This window comes from Leucoraja erinacea, chromosome 20 (genome assembly GCF_028641065.1).
Source record: "Leucoraja erinacea ecotype New England chromosome 20, Leri_hhj_1, whole genome shotgun sequence".
NCBI classification, from domain to species: Eukaryota; Metazoa; Chordata; class Chondrichthyes; order Rajiformes; family Rajidae; genus Leucoraja; species Leucoraja erinaceus.
Genome location: NC_073396.1, coordinates 11,514,468 through 11,531,472, shown reverse-complemented (window position 1 = coordinate 11,531,472; position 17,005 = coordinate 11,514,468).

The following is a 17,005-nucleotide window of genomic DNA, read 5'->3' as shown; positions in this document are numbered from 1 at the left end:
CCGTGAGCTGCTGAGAGTAGTGTTATCTGCAGTGGGTATAATCTATTAACTGCATCAGCAGTGTAGAGGAGTGCGGTGCTATTGTGCTCTTTTAACAAACGGATTCAAGTGCAGCATCTTTCCTGCTGTGGCGTTGGAGGCCAGCTGCAACCAGAGGCCAGCTCTAACTGCTCCCAACCCCCACCACCACTTCTGCCATGATCACAGTCACAGCCTTCACCACAACTTCCCCCAACACCCTTTCCAGTTTGACCTCTGTTTAATGTTGCCCAAACAATCTCCCCCTGCACTTTTTAAGTAGCCTCGAATTTGGTTGAGTTACTGTGCCTCTGAAGTCTGAGTGTCCAAACTCAATGTTATACCACTATCTCATCCACTGCCTGCTGGGCCAATGTGTTGCCCCTAGAAATTCATCAATGATAATACTCAGCTCTGTGTAAGAGGGACAAGCCCGTTCCTAACTGATGCAGAACAACATCTAAGTCTCTAAGGGGCAGCTCCTTTGTATGTACAGAGGGACAACCAGGGGTAATGAAGGACACAGAGTGCTGGAGTAACTCCAGAGATGCTGCCGGACCTGCTGAGAAGATGGTTTAGTTTAGTTTAGTTAATAGTCAGGGTTGTATGGCACAGAGGAAAAGTTGCAGCCTTGATCAGCTGATAGACACAAAATGCTGGAGTAACTCAGCGGGACAGGCAGCATCTCTGGAGAGAAGGAAATGGGTGACGTTTCGGGTTGAGACCCTTCTTCAGACTGAGTAGCTGATGTCTGGAGCTATGTTGTTTCCATTTCCTGGGATGTATATTAGTACGGTGGCCAGCAAGGTGCAGAGACAAATCAAATAACAAAGCAGTCAACTAACTGCGATATTAGTCAGCAGGATTCCTGTCTTTTACTTTTGTTTCTTTATTGTCTCTGGGAAATGGACTAAATATCCAGCCTGACCTGCCAGGCACATCAATCAACTCTTCTCTCTCCCTCTCCCTCTCTCCTTCCATTCACGCATTGACCAGCTAATCTTACTTACAGCTTGGTCACGATGGTTTGACCCTTTCAGAAACATCTCCCCTCTGCTCCTCCCCAACCCCTGCAGGTTAACGAGCCACTTCTGTCTCCTCCCCAGTTCTGATGAAGGGCCTTCGACCTGAAACGTCAACTCTTGCTTCTCTTCCCGCAGATGCGGCCTGACCTGCCAAGGGTTGCCAGCATTTTCTCTTTCTATTTTACTCCTGACGGCTTGTGTACTGTTTGATTTTGAGTGTGCAGCTGTAGTATTGAGTGCATAGTTAAGAAACAACCGACCAGAAGACAGTGGCCTGAAACGAAAAGTCAACATACGGTACACAAATAATCCACAACTCCCTTCCAATCTTTACGAGCACCTTGACGAACATAATGGCAACTCAAGCCTCGGAATTAATGTTGAGACTGACCCTTCCGTAAACCTGGCCAAGTTGATTCTCCCGAAGGCAATGGAGAATCTGGTTTGCATTTAAACGTGGGGCCCCAGACACTGTAAAGTGAGGGATTAACAAAGAGCACATGTTCACTCACCTCAAAACAAGTTAACTGTTGGAAACTCCCTAATGGTGCACAGCAGTGAACGTTACAAGTTGACAAAGAGCTTCGGAGCAGAGCTGTGGAATCTATGAAAGAGCAGAGGAAGAGATTAAGTGGAGCCAGAATCAGATAAGCTTTCCCCTCTGTACTTACCCACTTGACAGCAAGTTTCTATCTTCTTGATTGAGGAGTATGATTACAATATCTACTGTAATGTGGAGACTAATTTGGTTGTGGCTCTTCTCGATGTCTCATACTTTGACCTTTTAGGCCACTGCGGGCGGCTTGCTTGAGTAATTGTTCATTCACATTCAAACAGTTCCCATTTTGTGAGGAGGATCAAACTTATTCTGTCCAACCTTTATTCCACACTCAGGCAGCAAGTGTAATTAATCCCAGTGTTAAATTAAGCAGAAATGGGCAGCCTGTCCCTCAGGGAAGGTTGAAGTGGTTATCGACAGTATCTTTTGGAGATACTCCGACCGGAAGGCATTGCAGAGGGTGGTGAAAATTGCCCAACGCATCACCGGTTCCACGCTCCCCTCCATTGAGTCTGTCCAAAGCAAGCGTTGTCTGCGGAGGGCGCTCAGCATCGCCAAGGACTGCTCTCACCCCAACCATGGACTGTTTACCCTCCTACCATCCGGGAGGCGCTACAGGCCTCTCCGTTGCCGAACCAGCAGGTCAAGGAACAGCTTCTTTCCGGCGGCTGTCACTCTACTCAACAACGTACCTCGGTGACTGCCAATCACCACCCCCTCCCCCCGGGACACTTATTATTATTTATTCAAATCGTTTGCTATGTCGCTCTTCGAGGGAGATGCTAAATGCATTTCGTTGTCTCTGTACTGTACACTGACAATGACAATTAAAATTGAATCTGAATCTGAATCTGAGAGTATCCATACATCGAATGAGTAGCAAAATAGTTGCAAGGCACAAGCTGGAAAGAGTGCAGAGAAGATTTATGAGGATGTTGCCAGGACCTGAAGGCCTGCGCTACAGGGAGATGTTGAGCAGACTAGGACTTTGTTCCTTGGAGTGCAGCAGGATGAGGGGTGATCTAATAGAGGTGTACATCATACGACAAATAGATCGGGTAAATGCACAGAGTTATTCCACCCAGGGTAGGGGACTCGAGAACCAGGGTTCGTAGGTTTAAGATGAGGGGGGAGAGATTTAATAGGAGCCTGAGGGGTCACTTTTTCACCGCATGGGTTTCCTTTCACATCTCAAAGACCTGCGGGTTTGTCAGTTAATTTGCCTCTCATGTGTTAGGGAGTGGGATAACATAGAACTAATGTGAATGGATGGTCGATGGTCCGCATGGACTCGATGGGCTGAAGAGCCTGTTGCCATGCTGTGTCTTTCAATCAATCAAACAATCGGAGGATAGACACAAAATGCTGGACTAACTCAGTGGGACAGGCAGCATCTCTGGAGAGAAGGAATGGGTGACGTTTCAGGTGGAGACCCCTCTTTGGACCGCGAGTCAGAGGAGAGGGAGACACGGAGATATCGGACGATAAAGTGTGAAAACGACACATCAAAGGGGATGTAGACCAAGGAAAATGTAGAATAGATCGTTGCTAGCTAGGAGAAGGTGAAAACCAAGCATACAAAGGTAACATTTAACCAGGAACTAGGATGGGGGAGGGATGGAGTCGCTTGAAGTCAGAGTAGTCAATGTTCATATCGCTGGGGCTGTAAGCTGCCCAAGCGAAATATGAGGTGTGTTCCTCCAATGTGCATTGGGCCTCCCTTTGACACTGGCCGAGGCCCAGGACAGAAAAGTCCATCAATCGATCAATCAAGCAAGCAACCCTTTATTCTACCAGTCTGAAGAAGGTTCTCGCCCAGAAACGTCACCCATTCCTTCTGTCTGTCCCGCTGAGTTACTCCAGCTTTCTGTGTCTATCTTTGCTCCAACACTCTATACAATATCACTTCACTACTCAGGGACAGAACGAGGAGACAATCTTGTATCACACATACTTGGTGAAAGGACAATGATTAGTCCGTGCTGGAACTGGCACTTTGACACTCACAGATGCAGCTCTTCGCCAAAGTGGTTTCTGATCCTCCGTCATCCAGGGGTTTAAACCAAGTGGACTCTCACTGCCACTGGGTGCCTGAAGAACAGCTCGCTTTGGTTTTACCCCTCACATCACACCATCCCTCACACACACACATTCGCCCGTCACAACTCACCCGCAGCACCACACACGGACCTCAACTCTGCACACCCTCATCACTGCACTGCTCATCCATTGCACTTGACCTGCTCACCCCTGTCCACCCCCCCTCCCAAATCTCCATGCCTCACCCTCCCACCATTCCCACTCTCCCCTCCCTCTCTTCCCCGCAACAGGAGAGGTGGCAGGAGCAGTGGGAGCATCACTTGGTTTAAAAAACGCTGGAAGACAGAGGGTTAGCTTGTGCCCTGAGCAGGGTGGACACAGCTAGCGTTGCCCTCCGCAAAACAACACATGAATTCCAGAATCACAACCCACTCACAGCCCAGGGAGCCAACAACACAAGCCGCCGATGGGCGAGCAACTCCACACTGCCCCAGTGTGAATCACCAATGCTTCAGCAACCCACCGCACAACACTCACGCAGATACCTTCAAATGTTGGCACTGAGGAGAAGACCCCTTGCAGCGCGCCCACGACAGAGCCGACGACCTCAGTCCCATGGGGTCTCCTCCGCTGTTCCAGCAATGCCCCACTGATCGATTGCCACAGACACAGAGAGCTTAGAAGCAAGCTGTTAGTGCAGTTGAGTAAGCTTGCTATCAGAATCATTTCAGATCTTAACTCCCACCTCTGTATCTGATAAAGACGAGGGGCCAATGAGCTGAGCAAGGTGTGGCCTACTCCCTCACGTGTGGCGATATGCTCTATGCTCTTTCCATTTCTTTTATTCTTCCTCAAGTCCCTCTTTTTCTTTTGTAAATTTGTCCCTCGTTCTACCTCCTTCCCCATTTATTTTCTTAGTTTAGTGCAGTTCAAAGATGCAGCCTGGAAAAAGCCCCCTCTGCCCACACTAACACTCTCCCACACACACTAGGGACAATTTACATTAACACCAAGCCACTCAAGTTAGATCAGGTCAGGTCAAGAGAGCTTATTGTCATGTGTCCTAGAATGAAATTCTTGCATTTGCTGCAGCACAACAGGATATTGTAGTCATAAATACAAATTAGATCAGTGTGTCCATATACCATAATAAATATATATATATACATACATCAGTAAACAGATAAAGTGCAATAGGCTGTTATAGTTCATAGTTTGATTGAAGTTGTGTTTAATAGCCTGATGGCTGTGGCTGTGGGGATTTCAGCCTACAAACCTGTGCATCTTTGGAGTGTGGGAGTAAAACAGAGATCTGGGAGAAACTTACGCAGTTCACGGGGAGAACGTACAAACTCCGTATAGACGGCACCCGCAGTCAGGATCCAACCCAGGTCTCTGGTGCTGTAAGGCAGCAACTCTACCGCTGTGCCATCGTGCCGCCCCTACCTTCCTTATCTCTGTCCTGTTTTTATTATTCGTTACATTCCCTCCGCCTCTTTGCCCGTCCCATACATTCTCAGACTTAATATATTTATGGATCTTCTCACTTATGAGTCTTCTCTTCTACTTTGTTGTTTACATATTTCTTCTCACCATTCTCCAGGACCATTTTCCCATACATTTCATAGAGGGGTTAATGTTGTTTGTGGAGTTTCCCAAGGCTTCTGTGCAGGAAGGAACTACAGATGCTGGTTTAAACCGATGATAGGCACAAAAGACTGGAGTAACTCAGCGGGACAGGCAGCATCTCTGGAGGAAAGGAATGGGTGACATTTACCTGAAATGAGTTGTCCCGCTGAGTTACTCCAGCATTTTGTGTCTTATCTTCCCAAGGCTTCGACAGATCCTGCACAGGGAGACAAATCGCCACATAATTCTTCAGCGTAGAAAGAGAGCATTTGATTTGTCAGCAAACAACATAGTGCTGGAGGAACTCAGCATCTGTGGATGGTCGTAGATAGATGATGTTTCGGGTCAGGGTCCTCTTTCAGACTCGAGCCCCTCCAGCACTGTTCTATTGCTCAGGAGTCCAGCATCAGCAGTCTCTTGTTCTGGTTGATACACCTTGGAAATAGGCTCTTCAACCCACTGGCTCCACACCGACCATCAAGCACCCTTTCCGTTGCTGAAAGACTCATCCATGCCTTCATCTCCTCCCGACTGGACTATTGCAACTCACTTCTCCTTGGCATCAGCTCCACCTACATCAACTGACTCCAACTGGTCCAGAACGCAGCCGCCCGACTCATCACCCACACCAAATCCTGGCATCACATCACTCCAGTCTTCAAACAACTTCACTGGCTTCCCATCTCCCACCGGATCAAAATCCTGATCCTCACCTACAAAGCCCTCCACCATCTGCCCCCCCCCCCCCATATCTCACTGACCTCCTCTCCCCCTACCAACCCTCACGGTCCCTCAGATCCACATCAGCCGGTCTCCTCTCCATCCACAAGTCCAACCTCCGCGGTTTTGGGGACAGAGCCTTCACCAGGGCAGCTCCCAGGCTCTGGAACTCCCTCCCCCAACTGATCCGTTATTCCGTGTCCCTCACCATCTTCCAGTCCCGCCTCAAGACCCATCTCTTCACCTCTGCCTATCCTGAGCCCCACGTGCCCCTCCCTTTTCATCTGTGCATTAATTGCCTCATACTATGTTTTGTATTGAATTCTGTCTTTACTTTGTGTACTAGCCATGTCTCTACTATTTATTTCATTCCCCTTACATGTTTTTCCTCTACCTGCTAAATTTTTGTAAGGTGTCCTTGAGACTCTTGAAAGGCGCCCATAAATAAAATGTATTATTATTATTATTTCTGACGAGTTCTAAGTGATCCCATTTTCGCATCCATTCCCGATGCACTCGGGGTAATGTACAGAGGCCAATTAACCTACAAACCCGCACGTCTCTGGGATGTGGGAGGAAAACGGAGCACCAGGAGGAAACACGCGTGGTCACCGGGAGAATTTGTAACCTTCGCACTGACAGTAAGATTGAATCTGGGTATCTGATGCTCTGAGATACAGCTCTACCAGTTGTGCCACTGTGTCTCCATTTGATCTACCACTGTGCCATCGTAGAGAAGCCTTTCCTTATTTCCAGTATCCCATCACCGGCGATTATTAATAAAAAAGTTGAATGTGGTCTTTTTCTTTTGAAAACCACAGCTCTTGATCATTATCGACAGACTAAACATATGCTGCCAGCATTCAATATTAATACATTTTCAAACCTTTCGTAATGACATTTAGCGGTTTCTGACTCACCAGCCAGTGGAAATCTGAAGTAAAAACACTGGAAAAACTCAGCAGGTCAAGTAGCTCGGCAGGTGCTGACAAAGGGCCATCAGCCTGACATGTTAATTCTTTCTTTTACTACTGCCTGACCTGCTGTGTGTTTACAGCATTTTCTGCTTCTATTTCAGATTTCCAACATCTTTCCAACATGTTTGTAACGTTATGTGCATCTTTTTTATATGACGATGTATTTGACTTCCCTTGTCAGCCACGGTCACCCATTCTCCCCACAGAATCTTTCTCCCTCTTTGGAATGAAAAGATCCTGCATCTTCCAAATTATTCCCAGAAGTTCCTGACATCGCTGTTCTACCTTCATTCCTGCTAGATTCCCTTTCCAATCAATCATTTCCTGCTAGGGTTCCCTTCCAATTTTGCATTTTAATTTAATTTCCAAGCGATTGGAAACAGATTTTTCTCCCCCTTGTTTACTAATCTAGGCTTCCTTTGCAACAGCAGCCATTGTTCATCCTCCATTCTACTGCAAATAAATCCCATTCCTTCTCTCCAGAGATGCTGCCTGTCCCACTGAGTTACTCCAGCATTTTGTGTCTGTCCAGTCGGTTAATGTAGCTTCATAACTGACGGGTGAGGAGAGGGTCGTGGTGTCCAAGGGAGGAGATGACCGAAGGCTGGGACTTGTCCGCTACGGGCACTGCTCCTAAAAACTAGAGCATGGATTTCGAACATAGTGCCTCCTGCATGTGGCTCCATAGATTATCCTTGTGCACTTACTGATCAGCGGTCTGGTGAGACTCTACTTGACTGTTTGTAAGGAAAATAATTTCATTGTCGTTAATAATTAACAATTATGTGACGATAAAAAGTACCATTGACTATTGACTAAGTGCTGCCTCGTGTTATTGCGAGGACTTCTGTAGATTTACACACCATCGGAAGTCCTGACCTTCTTAAATTCAAGAGCAAACAATACTCTAACTGTAGTCACGATAAGGTGTTTGTCTCAGTTTAATATTTTTGTATTTCAACCCGGTCAAGAAAATCATATGCCTCTCTTGGCGGTTATACCAATCTGTCTCTACACTAAAATAATACGTGTTCTTCTGCTTAAGTAGTCAGTGGTATCGCGAGTGACTTGCTACCACTCTGGTTCTGCAGGTTTTGCAGGAGATGAATGGTGGGTTGGGTGAGCAGTTGGATTATTTGCCACCATCCAAGGGACTTCTGTGGCCACAAACCAGGGGTTACCATGAGTCAGAAAGTATGTGAAGGATGGTACATTTTCAACAAGGGTGGCATGGTGGCGCAGCAGTAGAATTGCTGCCTTAGAGCGCAAAAGACCCAGATTCGATCCTGACTACAGGTGCTGTCTGTTACGGAGTTTGTACGTTCACCATGTGATTGCATGGGTTTCTCCAGTTGCTCCATTTTCCTTCCGCACTCCAAAGATGTACAGGTTTGTAGGTTGTAAAGATTGTAAATTGTCCTTAGTGTGTAGGATAGTGTTAGTGTACGGGGATCTATGGTCAGCGCAGACTAGGTGGGCCGAAAGTCCTGTTACTGTTGCATCTCTGAACTAAATGAAACTAAACTAAACTAAACTCACTAAAGTACATCCATGAACCTTGTTCTCTCCTTGCTGCCATGGAGCTCAGAGTAAAGCTCTCTTTATGGGACTCTGTGTTGGGCAAGCGAGCAATATGTGTTGGAACTGGCTCAATGTAATCGGAGCTCCAGTGCTGCTGGAGATGTTGGCCTGGCATCAGCTCATTTATCCAATAGTCAATAGTGTTTAATTGTCATATGTACTGAATGTGGAACAATGAAATTGTTACTTACAGCAACATAACGTAACACAGTGACCGGATAAAACAATGAACAAAGAAAAATTAATAGATAAATAAATAAACAAAAGACCAAAAAGGGCAAAAAAGCTTGAGGTTCTTAGTACAACCAAGACAGTTTGTTTAATTGGTGTTTGTAGTGTTCAAGAGCCTGATGTTTGTTGGGAAGAAGCTGTTCCTGAACCCGACAGTTATGTTTTTCAGACTTTGATATCTTCTTCCCGATGGCAAGAGTGAATCGAGAGTGTGGTCAGGATGGTGTGGGTCCTTGAAGATTCTGCCTTTTCAAGGCAGGGCCTGCACAAGTTCCCTCCGCTGGTGGGGAGGGCAGTTCCCACAGTGGACTTGAGCCAGTGGATTTGAGGATTTTGCAGAGGTAGATTGATGGTGCTGTACCTGCGCCTTACGATGCCTCATAGGCCAGGTCCCGGAAGCATACGGGAGGTCAGGGCTCCCTGCTGCCATTCAGAATTTATTATAATGGATGTGGGAGCAGAAGACCTTAAAAATATCAGCAGGACTAGACTAGACAAAGTCAGCAGGTGGTTACGAAAATGAAATGTGTTTTAAACACCCACTGGATTTTCTGATAATGAAAAGGAAACAAATTCATTTCTCATCTTTCTCAGAGATTCTAGAAAATGAGCTTAGATTACAATCATTTTTGATTTGAGTTATTTTGGTGCTGGGGCAACATGCCAGTATTTTTATCTCTCTTAAAATAGAGCGTGCATTTCTCAACAGAATTCTCTCCTTATCCAGTGCATTCAGAAAGTATTCAGACCCCTTCACTTTTTCCACATTTTGTTACTTTACAGCCTTATTCTAAAATGGATTCAATTCTTTTTTTTTTTAAATCATTAATCTACAAACAATACCCCATCATAAAAAAGTGAAAAAAGGTGTTTAGAAATGTTTGCAAAGTAATTGGAAGGAAACAGCTGAAATACATAAGTATTTCAGACCCTTCACTCAGTACTTTGTTGAGGCACCTTTGGCAGCGATTACAGCCTCAAGTCTTCTTGGGTATGACGCTACAAGCTTGGCACATCTGTATTTGGGTAATTTCTCCCATTCTTCTCTGCAGATCCTCTCAAGCTCTGTCAGGTTGGATGGGGAGCTTCGATGCACAGCTATTTTCAGGTTCCTCCAGAGATGTTCGATCAGATTCAAGTCCGGGCTCAGGCTGGGCCACTCAAGGACATTCACAGACTTGTCACAAAGCCACCCCTGTGTTGTCTTGGCTGTGTGCTTAGGGTCGTTGTCCTGTTGGAAGGTGAACCTCCGCCCCAGTCTGAGGTCCAGAACGCTTTGGTGCAGGTTTTCATCAAGGATCTCTCTATACTTTGCTCCATTCATCTTTCCCTCGATCCTGACTTGTTTCCCAGTTCCTGCCGCTGAAAACCATCCACACAGCATGATGCTGCCACCACCATGCTTCACCGAAGGTATGACATTGGCCAGGTGATGAGCGGTGCCTGGTTTCCTCCAGACGTGATGCTTGGCATTCAGGCCAAATTGTTCAATCTTGGTTTCATCAGACCAGAGAATCTTGTTTCTCATGGTCTGAGAGTCCTTTAGATGCCTTTTGGCAAACTCCAAGCAGGTTGTCATCTGGTTTTTACTGAGGAGTGGCTTCCGTCTGGCCACTCTACCATAAAGGCCTGATTGGTGGAGTGCTGCAGATATAGTTGTCCTTCTGGAAGATTCTCCCATCTCCACAGAGGAAGTCCGGAGCTCTGTCAGAGTGACCATCGTGTTCTTGGTCACCTCCCTGACCAAGGCCCTTTTCCCCCGATTTCTCAGTTTGGCCGGGCGGCCAGTTCTATGAAGAGTCCTGGTGGTTCCAAAGTTCTTCCATTTAAGAATGACGGAGGCCACTGTGCTCTTCGGGACCTGCAATGCTGCAGAAATTGTTTTATACCCTTCCCCAGATCTGTGTCTCTACACAATCCTGTCTCGGAGGTCTACGCATCACGCCGCATCACACCACGTCACCGACGCATCACACCGCAAATGTTTCGGTGACCTGATACGTCAGTCAATGATGCAGGCAGTCGCTGAAAAACATCGGCAAGTGGGACAGGCCCTTAAAGAGAAGTGTACGTGGCAGCACTACTGGGAAGAGGATGTGGAAGAGGTGATTAGTGCAGGTGTCGGTTAACAGTGCGGAAGAAGCTATTTTTAAGTCTGGACATCGAACTTTGAACCTCTTGCATCTTCTCCAAGAAGGCAGCAGAAGGAAACGGGATGACCAGAGCAACAGGCATCCTAGATGACACGTCCAGCCTTCCTGATGCAACGTATCCTTGAAGATAGCATGGATGGAAGGAAGTAACGAGCTTGTGATGGACTGGACTGTGTTCACTGGTCTCTGCAGGTTCAGGTGGTCAAGCACAGAGCAGTTGCTACACTGGGTGGAGATGCAACTTTGGAATACTTTCTATAGAGTAGCTGTAGAAGTTTGAGAGAATCATCATGGACATGCAGAAGCTTCTTAAACCCCTTTCTCACGGGGCGACTTGACGCAAGAGTTAACCAGAGTTGAACATCGTGGGAACCTCTTGCGATAACCGTACGGCAATCGTGGACCACCGTGGCGCTAACGGCAGGTACTCGTGTAACTTGGTGACTCGGGAGAAAATTCAAACAAGCTTGAATTTCTCCAAGAGTGACTTGTACACTTGTGGTTGAACATTGCAACATTATGTGCACGTAGTGGCCAGTGCGATATCCGTACTGACACTTGCGTGTACCGTGGGAACTCCTGCGAACGGTGAACCCGGAAGCTGGACAGAGGGGACAGAAGGCGAGTAAAAATTGTCTTCTGTGGGATTGAATTTAAAAAAGAAAGATTTGCATCCGCATATGGTCATCAACTTATTCATGAGTTATGTTAATGAGATTCAAGAAAATAACTATAATCTTTAAAAGGGACTTTACTGAAAGGTCCCGCATTTTTATGGTCCGTGAGAAATTTTTCACATGTACTTCTTTCAGAGATACAGCTCGGAGTCCTCGCCGACCAGCGATCGATGCCTTTCCGAAGCAGGGTCCGGAACGCTACCAATCAATATTCTCCAGAGACCCGTGTAAAGGAGTGAACTGCACATGCTGGTTTAAAACGAAGACAGACACAAAAAGCTGGAGTAACTCAGCGAGTCAAGCAGCATCTCTGGAGAAAAATAGGTGATGTTTCGGGACGTCACACATCTTCAGATTCAATTCCAATTAGGATGTCTGAAGAAGGGTTCCGATTCGAATCGCCACCTTTACTTTTTCTCCAGAGATGCTGTCTGACACGCTGACTTACTCCAGCTTTTTATGTTTTTCTTCCCAGATCTGACTAACCTGCTGAGTTACACCAACATTTTGTGTCCGTGTTCACTATGAACATTGATTTATTTAATTTTAGGTAACTTACACTCTGTCTCTCTCTCCCCCCCCCCCCCCCCCCCCCCCCCCCCCCCCCCCCCCCCCCCCCCAATGCAGTAAATGTTGGTTAACCAGTCCAAGGTTTGCAACGCTGGTTCCCTCTTGGGATCACACTATCCCTAGCCAACAATTGGCCTATCAGGGAACCAAATATAGACATAAAGTGCTGGAGTGACTCAGTGGGTCAGGCAGCATCTCTGGAGGAAAGGGTTAGGCGACATTTCGGGTCGGGACCCCTCTTCAAAATACCCTGCTGAGGTCATCTGTTGTTGGCCCTGATTTGTCCCGGTCTTTTCTTGCTTCCAGTTCCCCCCTACAATCATCCCGAAGAAGGGTCCCGACCAAAAATGGAATCTATTCCTTTTCTCCAGAGATGCTGCTTGGCCCGCTGAGTTACTCCAGCATTTTGTGTCTAACTTGCTGATTCAGACAGTTTTTGATTTACTCTGAAACACACGTTGGAAATTTAAACTTGGGCGCAACTAACATCGTCTTACTACCGTGGGAACTCTTTAACTCAGCGGGCAGGCAGCAGTTAATTGTTGCTCCCTTCAGTTTCCCAGGGGGTCGGGACGTGAAAAAGGCCTATTATCTGCCTGAGAAAGTAAATATGCCGGTGCACTCTGTTGAATCACCATATCCGTGTGAATGGACCGGGTTACGTTGCTGGTGATGTAGAGGACCCAACCACCTGGAACGCAAGCACAGTGCCTGCAAACAAGGCAGGAGTCTCCACTCTGCTAGAAAACATGTCGCCTGATGGAGGACTTCAGGCAAGACCGAAGCATGGGGTCATGCAACCCCATCCGCCATCTTGGCTGTACTTCTTCTTCCTGCCTACAGATAAAGACTGAAGAGTGGATCTCTGGTGAAGAGGACCAGGAAGAGCCGACCAGGGGAGACAGGGGAGCTATTACAGGACTCTTTCAATTGGTGGACTGGGCCATCCATGTACAAGGACATCAGCAGACCTCAATGAATGGGCCCCAGTCATCACCAACTTCATAAAGGAGTGCCTGAAAAAAGGCTCCCGCTCTTCCCGGTGAGCCAAAAGATGTTGAAGGCTAATCTGTTGAAGACTAGCTCTGTGGTGTTAGGACTGGCAATCCACATCTGAAGAATGGTCCTGACCTGAAAACTCACCTGTCTATACTGTGAGCAGGAACATGGTACTGATTCTGGATGATCAGCCATGATCATAGTAAATGGCGGTGTTGGCTCGAAGGGCACCTATTTTCTATTCTCTATGTTTCTATCTTTTCTCTCCACAGATGCAGTCTTACACACAAGTTACTTGTCACCTATCCCTAACTACACAAAATTTCAGCTCAAAGTATATGATTCCGTCTGCATCTCAGATTGAGTCTCAGTGTCTCAGTACAATTCATTGGACCACATGTCTACAAGATAGATACCTTTCATAATGTAAATTGCTTTGGGCAAATCTGCTTGTCTTTCTACACACGATCAGCTTTACAAGACTCCTCATTAAGATGCCGCCCAAAGCCACAGAAGTGGATCTGCAATCACACATTATAATCGCTCGTCTCTTTAAAAACCTCTACTCCAACAGCGGCAATTCTTACTTTAACGACGCTCTTACCTGTACACTGCGAATGGCTCGATTGTCATCATGTATAGCCTTTCCGCTGACTGTTAGCACGTAACAAAAAAGCATTTTGCACGTGACAATTAAACTAAACTAAAGATAGACACAAAATGCTGGAGTAACTCAACGGGACAGGCAGCATCTCTGCATAGAAGGAATAGGTGACGTTTTGGGTCGAGACCCTTCTTTGGACTGAGAGGGTCAGAGGAGAGTCATCATTATCCTCCTTGTTTGCAGTTCATGTATTGGCCACTCTGCTGCCATTGGGGAGATCTCTTTCTATTGAATGTTCAACTATTAAAATGCAAAGGGTTTTTTTTGATTCTGGGTTTAGTTTGAAGGACTAAAGCATGAATTACACTCCAGCAACGGATTGAAAAGCTTTTGGGAATAAATCCAGGCTTCATGGACATACTGTAGTTTAGTTTAGTTTAGAGATGTGGCATGGAAAGAGACCTTTCTGCCAACCAAGTCCGCACCGACCAGCGATACCCACACACTGACACCATCCTACACACACAAAGGAGAATGAACAATTTTACCAAGCCTGTGGAGTACGCCTTTGAGGTGTGGGAAGAAACCAAAGATACTGGAATAAAACCCACGCAGGTCACGGGGAGAACATACAAACTCCACACAGACAGCACCCGTATTCAGCATCAAACTGGCGAGAGTCTCTGGCGCTGTAAGACAGCAACTCTGCTGCAGCGCCACTGCTCAGTAAGTCCTGTGCACAGTCAGACTGCTGTGGTTCAGGAAAGAGTTAAACTTCAACAGATCTTCCAGCATGTCCATGTTGATTGTGAACTTTGGTTAATCTTCACGTATGCAGACCACAAAACTGTTTTTGATGGTACAGCTTTAATGTCAGTTGAGTTACATGCTGCCGATTTGGTTAAAAAGTGTAGGAACATCCTGACAATGTGGCTCACCACAGCAGGGAGGATATTTCTGGCCATGCTGTCAGGGACATGTTCATTGGGTGAAGATCTGCAGAGACTGATTGCCATCACATCTTTAGCAAGCCTGTAGTGTTGTGTATGCTCACTGCACATCCCATTGGCAGTCTCTCAAAGGAAGAAATAATTCATGAAGAGGACACTGTCACTAAATCCAAATCTTCTTCAATGGTACAATGGTACAATGGCTCCTTATGCCCAGCACTTTGAAATTCTTTTGCACAACCCGCAAATGCACAGTTGCCATTTTTTGCCGCCGTTTACAAAGAAAATTCCAACGTCCAATGTCCGGTCCACGTGTTGGAAGTATGAGAGCAGGTAAGCCCCAGCCCGCTGCAGGCCCACGACTCGACCCCCCCCGCCTCTGTGTCCCGGGAGCTCCACCTGCAGCCGGCCTTGAAGGCTCTGGAGCTAATAGCCCAGTCGCCCTCCTCCCACCCACTCCCCACGGCCGACGTCCCTCCTCATCCCGCCAGTCTTTGGGGCTTCCGAGCTTCCCCCCTGTAGGCAGCGGCCCACCAGGTCTTTGTTCCCGGTGGCTGCCGAGTCTTTGATCTCGTTTGCCCCGGGGCTGTTCTCATAAATTTGTACGTTCGAGGAGCAGAATGAAGCCATTCGGCCCATCAAGTCCAATCCACCATTCAATCATGGCCGATCTGTCTTTCCCTCTCAACCCCATTCTCCTGCCTTCGCCCCATAAACCCCTGACACCCGCACTAACAAAGAATCTGTTCTTCTATGGGGCCGTGGCATCTCATGGGATTCCTTCCTATGCTATCCTGGCATTGGAACCAAGATAGCACAATGACAATAGACAATAGTCCAGCCATCCACAGTGTACAGATACATGATAAGGGAATTCCATTTAATGCAAGGTAAAGCTAGCAAAATCCAAACAAAGATCGATTGCGGGCCCCCGATGAGGTAGATAGTAGTTCAGGAACTGCTCTCTAGTTGTGGTAGGATGGTTCGGTTGCCTGATAACAGCTGGGAAGAAACGGTCCCTGAATCTGGAGGTGTGCGTTTTCACACTTCTATACCTCTGTTCAGAAGAGGGAGTGGAGACGAGGGAGTGGAGATGAGGGAGTGGAGAAGAGGGAGTGGAGACGAGGGGGTGGAGACGAGGGAGTGGAGGCCAGGGTATGATGTGACCAAAAAGGTTGTCAATTTTGTCAAAACGAAAAGGAACCCCATGTAAGGTTTAGAAAGATGAAATTGGACAGAGCCCTTGAGGATCATAGAGTAACAGGAAAGAACTTGCGGGCAATTAGAAGGGCCAAAGGAAGCCACAAAATGTAATTTGCGAGTCAGACTAAAGAATATCCCGAAGGTTTTTCTGTGTGCTTTAAAAACCAGAGAGTAACCAGGGAGAAGATAGGACCACTCAACGATAAAGGGGGGAATGTTTGGCTTGAAGCCAAATGATGCAGGCAAGGTATAAGTCTGTATACACCAAGGAGAAAGACATGAAGGACAGTGAGATCGGTGTGGACAATATTTATATGGAAGGGCAGTTTGAGAACAAGAAGGAAATATGTTCAATGGGCCTTTATTATAACATGTACCGAGATACAGTGAAATTATTTTTTTACATGCAGTTCAGTAAATTATTACTTTATATAAACACAATCCCAGTTTAAATACAAAGTGTTTAGAAATAGCCCACTGAGACCATATACAAGAATCACCATGTGTTTAATGGTCATCCAAAATCATGGGTGACCCCTTCCACCCCTGCAACAGACTGTTCCAGCTTCTACGGTCAGGCAAATGCCTCCGTTGCCATGCGGTGAGAACGGAGAGGTTGAGAAGGAGTTTCTTCCCAGAGGCAATTCGGACTGTAAACGCCTATCTCACCAGGGACTAACTCTACAGAACGTTTTTCCTTCCATTATTTATTATGTAAAAGAATATGTGTGTTATGATTGTGTTTATAATTTGTTTGGTTGTTTTGTTGTTTGTCTTTTGCACAAAAGTCCGCGAGCATTGCCACTTTCATTTCACTGCACATCTCGTATGTGTATGTGACAAATAAACTTGACTTGACTTGACTGTAGGTATTAAAATGGAGCATTGAAATTCGTACTTACTGCAGCACAATAGGTGGCACTGTGACTGTAAAGTTGCTGCCTTACAGCGCCAGAGACTTGGGTTTGACCATAGGGTTTCTTCGGAATGCTCCCATACTCCAAAGACGTACAGGTTTGGAGGTTAATTGGCTTGTATAAAATGATAAATTGGTCCTAGTGTGGAGTAT